This window comes from Perca fluviatilis, chromosome 3 (assembly GCF_010015445.1).
Source record: "Perca fluviatilis chromosome 3, GENO_Pfluv_1.0, whole genome shotgun sequence".
Classification (NCBI taxonomy): Eukaryota; Metazoa; Chordata; class Actinopteri; order Perciformes; family Percidae; genus Perca; species Perca fluviatilis.
This window is the reverse complement of record NC_053114.1, coordinates 27,827,478-27,839,172: the sequence shown is the minus strand read 5'-3', so window position 1 is coordinate 27,839,172 and position 11,695 is coordinate 27,827,478. Positions and strand designations below refer to the sequence as shown.

At 37.5% G+C, this 11,695-nt stretch overlaps 1 long non-coding RNA gene across 2 annotated transcripts; it reads left to right on the top strand.

Moving 5' to 3' along the window:
- The first annotated feature begins 482 nt into the window (after positions 1–482).
- On the top strand, positions 483–11,126 carry LOC120556451. 2 transcript variants are annotated; one of them, XR_005638862.1, is made up of 3 exons: positions 483–840; positions 2,330–2,496; positions 10,633–11,126. It is a non-coding gene; the product is annotated as an uncharacterized LOC120556451 (long non-coding RNA). The 2 variants fall into 2 exon arrangements; XR_005638861.1 differs by having other exon boundaries at positions 2,299–2,496.
- Positions 11,127–11,695: the final 569 nt, after the last annotated feature.

Genomic DNA, 11,695 nt, shown 5'->3' with positions numbered 1-11,695 from the left:
AAGAAGAGAAGAGTCAAAATGTTTGGCCCAAGAGATACACGCAACACTGCATCTAATTGTGCATTGTTGTCTGCCACAGTGTCTTTGTTTTCACTACTACTGGGTTACGGCCATAGACTGTAAAAATAAGGGTACGACATAGTCAGACATTTTCAAATTCTATATAGTGGCTTTAAGTATAAAGTTTGAGTATATTGTCTTTCTTTTTTGTTTACAGGTGAGACAAGTGTGTGCATACATACTCCAAATAAGTATATCTATATATATATATATATATATATATAGATATATATTATTTTTTACACAGTAGGCTACAGTTCACATTCCTCACAGAGGTAAAGCTATGCAAGCTACATCTGAACATCGCACATACACACACGGAGAAACCACGTGCGATTGGTTACCAGCAACTTGCCGTGGGTGTGACGTCAGCGCCTTTAGAAAAAAAAGGGCCGATAGGAGGTGAGAGGAGATGACTGGAGGCTCAGTCAGGGGACAGAGCGCAGCCTCAGCACCTCGGACAGAAGGAAAAACACTCGCATACACACTGCGGATGAAAGGCCGTCCCACGCTCTCTGCTCGTGCACGGACTTGCAAAAAAAAAAAAAAGCCTTCTGATCACGGATACAAACACACCATTCAACAAGGATATCTCACCCACAGCCCGCCACGGACAGCCAGCCTCGGCAGATGGTGTGGGATTTATCGATCTAGTCCACGCGCTCACCTGTTTGTCAAAGCGAGGCTGCACAAACTCATGTGTCCTGCACATCTGGAGCCTGGACGATGCTACCGAACGGATGTTTAAGTCTCCATGGATGCAGAAGGCACGATGTGAAAGTAAGTCTTTTGGATTCAATGGGCTTGATTAATTCACACAAATCAGATCTGTTCATATTATCATGCAATTTTTTAATTAATGCATCTCAGTTTCAGTTTGAGCCTGCAGATGCACTGGCCTAACATTAGACAATTTTAGGACCAGGATTTTACAGGCAGGCTGCACTCTTTTGACCGTGTTGTATTGAAGTCTAATGTTTTAAAAAGGGTTCATAATCAAAGCCACCACCAGTAGATACAGTCATGGAGGGCTAGGTTGTATTTCTCGGAAAATAATCACACATGGAGTAAATCTTTAAGATACGGTTTAACCTATGTGATGAAGACAACATTAGGCTATTTATTATAACAATAAAGCTACAGGCCTGTTTAACCTCAAGTAGATTGAGTCAAAAAAGGCAACTTCACACCCTAGTGTGAGCTTTATTAATGCATCCTGCTTGTCTAAAATGGAACTATAGACACAGTGTCAAGTATGTTGTCTTTTGAATATGTTAATAAAAGGCTATGATAATGGAAATAATATGTGCGAGAGTTTTCTCCTAGATATACAAAGAAAGTGACGCATCCCTTGTCAGTGCATTTACTCCCCAATTAGAACGACTGACGTCAGACGTACTGACAAAGAAAAGCGTGAGTTCATCATGAGGTTATTTTGAGTTAAACATATTATAATATAGGCCTCAATGTAAAGAATTCTAAGAATTATTGCCTATTTCAACTGAAACTAAATTTTGTAAGAAAACATTAAGTGTAGAAAAGTGATCCTTAAGCTTCAGAATTCAGTATTTCGGTGATAGTTTCATAATAACATTGGTATCAATAACAGTAGCCTCCTGCAGCAATGTACGATTGTAAAAACAGAAAAGACTGATAAAAACAATTGGCATATTCAATAAATTCCTACAAGGCACAAGCACATATAGGCCTATATGACCCCTGACAGTGTCCACATCCCAAATATGTGTAAAGTTTGTAAAGTAATTGTTAAGCAAAAGCTTAACTTTAAAGGTTGGGCTTTGATGAACAAATATCATTGGAGTTAATTAAAATCTTAAAGCCCTGTTCCATTGTGGGAGGCAGAGACCTAAAACAGGCACATGTTTTATCTGATAATGAATACGTTGTACTTATGTAAAGTGCAATAAGAGCTGGAAAATACTTGTCAACAGCCACACTACAGTTTGTCACTCTACCTCTCTTTTTTCATGGAATGAATTAATTACAATTACATCATAAAGACTTGAGGTTTATCTGTGACTTGCCAGAGAGATAATACATTTTAATTGTGTATTTAGAGGAAAATAAATAGTTCTATTTGATTGAAAGGCTTAACAAAAAGCTGAAAGAAATGTTTCAATTTTTAAAATCAAAATTGCTAGTTGAAGCCCTTGCAGTGTTAAATTACGCCTGTAATTAGGCAACCATTAACACCCTAATAATTTCCTTTGTTCCCAGGAAGCTTCAGACTTTCCTTTTGCTGTTACAGAAAACAACGGAGCCTGTTCCTGTCTTTGGTTATCTAGCTGTATGAGTGTTAATCATCCATCATAAAGCTAGATAACCGAAAGTAGGAATGACCTCCAAACCTTCGGCTTCCTGCGTTAATGAGAATAAACAAAAAGAAAAACACAAGAGGACATCACGTTATTTCAGGTGGGTTATCAAACACCAGTCTCATTATCTGAACATGCAAATGTCACACATTTGGAGCTGCTGCAATTAGTGAAAAACAATCAGCAGCTATATTTTAAGTTATTTTTCAACTTTTTCAACTTCCAGTTCTCAGTTGTGAGGATGTGTTGCTTCTCTTAATCTTGTGATGAAATATATTTGGATTTTGGACTGTTGGTCGGACAGAATAAACATTCATTTTACGTTTTAGGAAATTGTTTTCTGACATTTTATGAACCAATTAAATTAATCGACAATAAAATAATTCTTAGTTGCAGGCAAACATACACATCTAAAATATATCTGTCTTTTTATTTCATTTTTGCTTTGAAAATGTCCCCTGTTATTGCTGATTCATTAAATATCTCATTCCACCTAATTTAATGTGTTGGTCTCTTGTTGAGCTTTTCAAATACCAATAATTATCACACATCCTGTGTTCAATTACCACACTTAGAAGGCCAGACCAAATAATAGTTTATCCGTGTAAGGTCTAATAAAATTCTGTTTGTAGAGTTTACCCGTCAAAAGACAGAATTAACTTTTCTGAAGGATGTTTTCTGTCATCTGCGACCATGTGAGTAATTATTTACACAAATCTGACACTTTTTATACTCTCTTTTATAGAGGTAATATATGATCTAAAAGGGGCCCCTGCTGTAATAGGCTATTGAAACACACATGAATGTTGCTGGCACGCTTACTTTACACAGACCTTTGATACCTGATACTATTTCTTTGCGTCAAAGTTCTTGCTGTCGACTCATCCCCTCACTAAAGCCTCTGTTGAACAAACTTAAAACAATTAAAATACACCAAACCAAGTTAACTCCGTCTCAGTGTTCCTATTGCTTTATTAATTCAAATGCTTTAGATGGTATAACTTCAATCTACTTCATTTAAAATATAAATTATTCTTTTCATTATCCAAATTCTTTAAATCTTAATTCTTAATTCTTTAAAGACATTTTTCTTTAGAGCCTTAATATCTTTGAATAATTGTATCAAAACAGGTGACCTTTTGCTGCCTTTAACCCCAGTGCTGTAAATGATGAGTGGAAGAATACAATGTTGCTTCATATGGGCATAACTTTGTACGTTTTATATTGTCACTTAGATTTATTCTATATTTTACATGAACTAACTCATTGTCAGCCAGACTGCCCATTTTAAACATCCATTAATTTCACTGTGAAAAGAAATAACAAGCGGCCTTACATTGTTTCCCTAAACCCTGTCCTGCATATTAGCAATAAAATAAAATACCTAAGTATATTCCACAAAAAACGATCCAAACTGTCGAGCCAAAGGCAACAAAAGAAAAGTGTCAGCTTGTGTCTCATAAGAAAATGCTCAGATGAACCAAAATAATTCCCCTTTTCCTTGTATAAAGAGGCATTTTTTTCTTAAATCAAACAAAAAACATAATTTTAGCTTGAATGACAGACTTTTTTTAATGTACTTTCAGGTATTATTTCATGTACAGACACAGACTGTGCAGCAGTTATATACTGCCAACAATTTTACACCAGGTATTGGAATTGCAAAGAAAAACTAAAACATTTTCCTAAACCTAAATGTCCTGTGACACCTTTACTCTAAAAGAAAGGCCTGCGTCGGATGGTGCAGGTTAGAACTCAGCCTCCTTCCCTGTCAGAACATCATGTTGTGTAAATGGAAGCCATCTTGATGGAGTCTCCGTGCTGCCTCTAAAATGGTTGTGTTGGCACATAGCAGGTCCGCTTGAATTAGTCCTTCGTTAGCTGTCTATATCAAACAGCAATCAGCGTTGGCTTTAAGCCTTCCTGTCTGAACTCTTACAACACGTCTCCTCTGGGTGTGATCTCACTAACAAAGATGTAGCTAATTACTAAGGTCATGTTACTGAGCCCTTTTAAAAGGCCAATCAAAATCAGCCAGTGTACATATCACTGCTACTGTGATTAAACAGTGAATGGATGAATCAGTGATTCGGTGGTCGAAAATCTCATGACATTTGATTTCATTAAAGCTGCTGTTCCTGTACACATCCTGACATCTCCCACTAATGTCACGAGTGCACAGGGAAATTATAATAAGTCTAATTAGTTAAGTCAAGTTTAGAGAAACAACACATAGCACACTTTTGATAAGCAAATATTAGATAGCTTTGCAGATATCGAAACTGACCAAACTCTGGACATTTTAAGGTCATTCAAAACTGATAAGAACTACCTGCAATCACCTGTCAGAGCCAATGTGCCCACATCCTCCTTATGCTCCACTCGGACCACATAAAAACGACAATACATCTAAATCTGTGATTTTAATGGAAAAGAAAAGTTAAAAATAAAATAACACTTGTTTTCAGATGCTTTTGTATATTCTCTGTTTGATCATTTATAAAGAGACAATTTATTTTTAATTAAATAGTACTAATATTATCTTACATTTACAGAAATGATCTGAATAATTATTATTTAAAACTACAGTGGATAAATACTGTAAGCCTTATTAGGCCTTATATTACTGTATATGAAACGTCTTCCTTTTTTTGGCGGAACAGATAATAAGCCTTTAGTCTGTTTAATCTGCTTTAGTAAAATCTTCCAGACCTTCAGCCTGTTAATTAATGTATTAATTATTATTCATAATTGTAAGTGTAACGGGTAGAGATACAACCACACGAACAATACAGTCCCATGAGCAATGAACATCGAAATCATTTATCATTTATCATTAAAAATCATTTATTTTCAACAACAATCCGGGATCAGAAACACAGGGGTAGAAACAGTGATACATGTTTCCATTCATAAATCAATCAACATGAATCATAGTAAAGAAGTCAGACTGGAGAATTAATCAAATTAGCATTTGGCCCTTTTTCCAAAAAAGCCATAGCCTACCTTGAGGGCTGATTAAAAATATATATATAATACAGAAAAATACGAATGTAACCTTGTAACCCTCCTCTACTTACTTACAGAGCGGTGTGTTTTATCCGCAGTGTTGAAACAGAGAGGAGGAGTGGAGCTCACACAGAACAAAAAACATTAAACACTTCTTGCAGAAAGTCTTTATCCGTCATGAGCGCTCTCTGTCGGTCTCTCCGCCAGACCATTGCTGTGGGATAAAGCAGACCTGCCAAAAAACCCAAGAGTGGCATGATGGAAAATAAAGGAAACAATCACGCAACTACAGCCGATAATGAATAGGAGCCAGACTAGCTCTGCATATTAACATAATTGCATAGAAACAACGGGAGCAGAGAGAGTATTTAAAGGCGCAGCAGCACCCAGCATGCCCCTTCATCCGCTGTTATCTGCCCGTCTGGAGAACACGACCAATATGAACATTTGAATTATGGACAAAAAATGAACAGTCAATTATATTGGCATTAAAAAAATATATAAAGGTGCAGTACAGAAGCAATCTATTATGATTCGCCCTTAAACCTAACCTAAACTTATAATAGGCCTATGTTTTAAAATGCTCTGCCTAGAGGCCTAATCTGAAAAGAAAATAATTGTTTTGCCTATAAGTAAAAACACATAACTAGTTAGCCTACAAGCAAGTCTGTAAAACACTGAAGTCACTCATCCCTGAACAATTTCACCAGACACCAAAAGATGTACCTACTATAATGATTTGTCAACTGTACATTTTCTGAAAAATGAAAAAGTAAAATAGTTTTAAAAGCTGCCTCCAAATTGTCAGGATTTAAATTGTGTTGGGGAAATACTGAATACATTTGTTGTTACAATAAGACATATTTCATTTCTACTGTATATGTAAAATACTGAAAACAGCCTACACCCACCATGTTTACATTTTTAATAGTAGTAGTAGTAGTTTTGAACTGTTGTGTTTTAAAGAATTTGCCCTCATAATTTAAAACTATCAAATGCTGCACAAAGTGACTGTTGATACGGTGCCATTATTAAGACTATAGAGTTAAAAACAGTCCCTGCTCTCAAAATAAACTCTTTTATACTCTGATGTATAATGCTGTTGGCCTGTTGTCTTCCACGCGCCACCTGAGTGTAATGTAATCTGTGTTTAAAGGTTTGCTGCTTTCTTATCATGACAAAGGCAAGGAACCTATTGGTTTTAGTCGGCACCACGGCTTGAAAAATAAAAGGGGGACTGTTTCTTTATTAGACACCAGGCTGTAATTAGACAAGCAGCTGGGGGAGGGGCAGGTGTGAAGCTGGGTGATAATATGAGCTCATACAGCAAAACACTGTGTGACTACCGACACAGAGCACATGTGCATCAGCTTTATTAGCTTGTTTAAAAATAGGTTTTATTCTGAGATTCAAACGTTTCTGTGTGTGTTTGGATGACTCTGTTTGATTTAGATTTGAATTAACACCATCCTTGTGTAATTAAAAACCACCAGAAGATATTTAAATAGGCCTAATTGGAATTATGTGGCTGGATGTCTGATAGCTAAAACGATTATAGCAGAAATAACATTTCCTCATTCTCTTTTGGCTGTCAGCCACTTAATGCACAATAACCGTTGTCTATAATGAGGCTGTTGTAAACATAATCTAGCCTTACTGTCTTACATAATTGAAGAAATTCCTGAAAATTGTGTTTGAGAAAAAGATTATCTTAGTCATATTTACAAGCCATCAATAAATACGTTAATTAATAAGGGTCCTACACCTATTACAGTACACGTGTACAGTATAAGTGTTGTCTGCTTCCCCCTGATGCACAAACACAGTGCAGCCCTCTCAGACGCTGCATGTTGGTGCTGTGAACTGCAGCTGCAGGAGACCTGTTGGTAAACAGTAGCCAGCGTCCACATTATCATTCTGATCCTGGTTTCGCTCCACAATGGCAGCTTTGTGAAAGGAGCACTTGACAAAGGTCCGCCACTTCTTTTTCCCAACATTGTATATGTGAGAGGGCGCTGCAGTAAACTGGGCAGTGAGGTGGGAACGTCGCGTCAGACCAGACAGTGGCAGATGCCTGCATTAGCACTGCAGCCATGAGAGTGTCTCCTGGAGAAGTTGTCCCTTTGTCTTCCTGCCTCTTTATGTCTGTGATTGACTCTCTCACAGTCAGTGTATGGGTGTGTATGGATATGTGGTCTCACGCCAGAACTAATGTTAATGAAAAAGAATGAGGCCAGCGTGTCAAATGTGTATCCTACTTGATTTATATTACTAGAGGTAACTCAATAGAGCACAGTTCTCTGCCGAATATGAACAATTCTCCTGTTTGCAAAGATGTAGCCTCACGTAGCCAACGTTTTTGTCGGTCATAAACACCTAGGGCAACGAAAAAAAAAAAAAATTTATTAAATAAAATGATATAGAATAAAACTAACTAATAGCATCTATTAACAACAGCATATAATCTCTGAAATCCAAGGGATTCTTTCCATTTTGTTACAGAGGGTAAAACATATTGAATGGATACTTTTATTAAATTACGCTGATAAGAGTAATCTGAGTAAAGGCTGTTAGCTGGTATTGATTTCCTTTATTACTTCTATACTAATCACACAGACGTTTAAGAGAGGCAGATTTAAAAGGATTTTTAAAAGTTTGTAAAGGAGTAATACAGCTGGCAGCATCAGAAAAAACCATGTGTTACATGATCTGTCTCTGTTGCCATGTGTCAGAGGCTGCATTTCAACAGAGAAGCAGACGATACGATACACACATCAAACTCAGAGTATGACTCTAGAACTAAGCCAGTGATGAACAGCAAGAGTGATGTAAGAGCGATGCTTTCATTGCCAGGTCTCATCCTTTGGAAAAGCTGTTTTGTTTTCTGTTGTGAGACCTCGCTTTCCCCAGAACAAAGCCATGGTTGCACTGTATGACCCAGGCATCCTAGTCCAAACAGGACAAACAGACCATTTATCTCCGTACCAGAACCTGTGTACAACTTGAACGATGTGAGCTCTCCTGAAGGCAGGACATTGTATGGTTTACGTCCCTGCAGCCCCCTTTTTCCCCAACAAGGATACCGCAGCTGCGATCCTGTCTTAATCTGGGGATAAACGCGATTATCCTGCTATGGCTTGTTCTTGGCTTTGTAACAGCGACAGGGGACCTTTCACAGCTCCCTTTTTTCCCATGGTCGAGTGGGTCTGAGCAGCTAAGACCCCCGATGTAGACCAGTCGCCATTCATCGGCTTTAGGCTGGAGCAAACAAGCACGTCACAGCGACCCTGAGGCAGATAGAGATAAACAGTGGATGTTTAAAACAGTATTTAGCTGCAGCGCCTCACAGTCCTCATCTCAACTGTTTCAAAATATATTTCATAAGATAATATTTTTTGGCACAAATACTAGTAATACTAAATGATATGTAAGCAGTACACAACATTCTGAAATCTGTGTACTATATAAAGTATATGCCACTATACTACATAGTATGAGATATGTGATACTAAAGAGATAAGAAGAAAAAAAAGAAGTTATTCTTAATCTTACTATTAATATTATAATTATTACATTATTATAATTATTACATTATAATTATTAATATACATTAGAATGTATTATATTACATCATTTATATTTTTGTTATTTCATTACAATTTATAATAATGCAATTGCAATGGAACTTTTTATTTTTAGATATTTGACCAAAATACAGTAACTTAACTCAAGCTTTCTACTGCATTATTATTACCTGATTTTAATTTAAATGATCCTAAACAAGCTACAAATCAAGATAAATTCACTAATAAAACATTTGTTCATTCATGATTAACACAGAGTATTTTTGATATTCACAACAAATAAAAGCTTTGTGGGAACTAAATCACAGAAAAAAATCTCTAAGGAATGGATTTCCATTCTCCCCCGCCAGTCGTTCAGACTGTCAGTCAAGTTCAAGTTCACAGGGGTGGAAATGTCTCGACTCTTCATTCACTTCTGTCGTTCCTCCCCCCTAACTCCTCCTCCCTCCCTCCATCCCTTCCTCCCCCCCTTGCTCTGCACTGACTGCATGGGGTTACTATGACAGAGGGCCTGTGGCGTTGTTATGGCAGCGGGCTGAACAGCCTGGCTATGCGCTGGTGAAAAGGACAGCCTGTCAGAAAGAGAGAGAGACTCAGGTTCCCCCCAACAGCTGGGCACAGGCACCCCCACCTCAGGCCTTTCAAACACCACCCAGACCCTGGGAACACCAAGGATTCACATTCATCATCCTCTCACTCTCTCTCTCTCTCACACACAAACACACACACACACACACACACACACACACACACACACACACACACACACACACACACACCCCCCCAACAAAAACAAAAACACAAAAAAAAAAAAAAACACACCCCTCTTCAACCAACTTCTAACTCTTGTGTCCATCCATCCACCACTTAACATCACTCTATACCTACACTTCCAGCCACCTCCCACACACACACACACACACACACACACACACACAAACGTGCACGCGCGCGCGCACACACACACACACACACTTCTTTGTCTTCCTCTCCTGTTACACCTCACTTCATTATGCCTGTAGTGTGTAATCAAGTGAAGGATTTCAAATTCAAAAACAAGAACTGACAAGAAAAATCATGGTGAAGACAAATACATTTTCAATCTGTGTGTGTGTGTGTGTGTGTGTGTGTGTGTGTGTGATAGAGAGAGAGAGAGAGAGGGAGAGAGAGAATGAGCGAAAGAGAGGGGAGATAGATTTTGTTGAGGTCTCATTCAACTTTTGAGCATGAAAGGCTGATGATTTGCATAAACTGCATGCTGTCTGAGGGACTTGGGGGTGGCAGCCTTACTAAGAAAAGATATGAGAGAACATGAAGAAAAAAAAGCATGACCCCGCATTGTGAAGCTGCAGGAAGAAAGAGGAGGTTTGAATAAGAGAGAGGGTGAAAATTGGCAAAGAAAGGGTCTTACCATGTCTCCCAGTGAGATTAAATTGTCCAGGAACCTCTTTATATATAATTTGGTGAATCTGGCAGCAGCATGGCTGCAGGGCTGATGTCACATCAAGCTCCTGCCTGAACTCACTCACATGTGCTGAGATGATGCAACCAGTTTGAGAAAAGTGTTTTTATCTGACATACAGTACATGTAAATGTTGAATTACAGAGCTGATTCTGATTTCTTATGTTTTTGTCTTTTATAGGACCATAATGATGATGATGCCGTCATGCTGTGGAGGATCTTCAGAGCTGTATCAGTGTGTTCACAGGCCAATACGTGGGTTTATTGTCTCTGTGCAATAAAGCTGCTTAGCCGCAATTCATACAAAATAATAGTTTGAATGAGTTTTGATACTGATAAAGAAACTTGTCATGATATAACATTTGAGTGTTATTTATTTTCTCTTGGAGAATCATTTCTGAAAAATGAATAAAAAATGTAAATGGATTTCGACTGAAATGTGATCTTTAATTTATGACCTAGCTTTCTTTTGTCAAAGTTATATTGACTTTTAGTCTTTGAAGTTGATTATTTGTGATTTTATTAGTTTTTTGATGGAAGCATTAAACAATTCTAAATGTTCCTGTTTTCATTAATTTACACCTGATTTATTCATATGACATTTGAGCTTATCAAAGCGAGCTGAATGACTTGTTTGGCTCTTTACTCAATAAAATAAATGTTGGAGAAAAATGATGACTGTGTTATTATTAACCGTGTTGAAACTGTTCATAAAGGCTGGTGTGTGTCAGCACCTTGGACAGAGGCAGCCAACTAAAAACAAGAACAGCACATTTTGAGCTATTTGCAGACACATCTAGTCAGTGATACAGTTGCTTATTATTTGCATTGTAGGACTGTTTAAAACCTCAATAAAAAAGACCTTCGCTACTTTTTAATAAACCCCATATTATGTATTAGAGAAGTAAGGAAACAATTTTCTTACATTCATCCATCTCTCCCTATAATATCAAAATAAATGAGACCAGTGAAGAGGAGGAAAAATGCCTCAGCTTACATAAAAGACAAAGAGCATAAAATATTAATGATTAAATGAAATCTCTTGAGTCACGCCTTGGGGAATATAATGTGTTCTTCCAAATGGGTTGACAAGACAGTGACGTAACAGCATCTCACCTTACAGGGTTTTTAAAATGTGTTTTTAAGCTTAATTGTGGGCAAAAAGCCAAGTTCTAGTGTGTTGCACTAACTTGCTCAGATCAGCCAAATTTAGTCCCCACGTCTCGACAAATCCTCTGAGAATT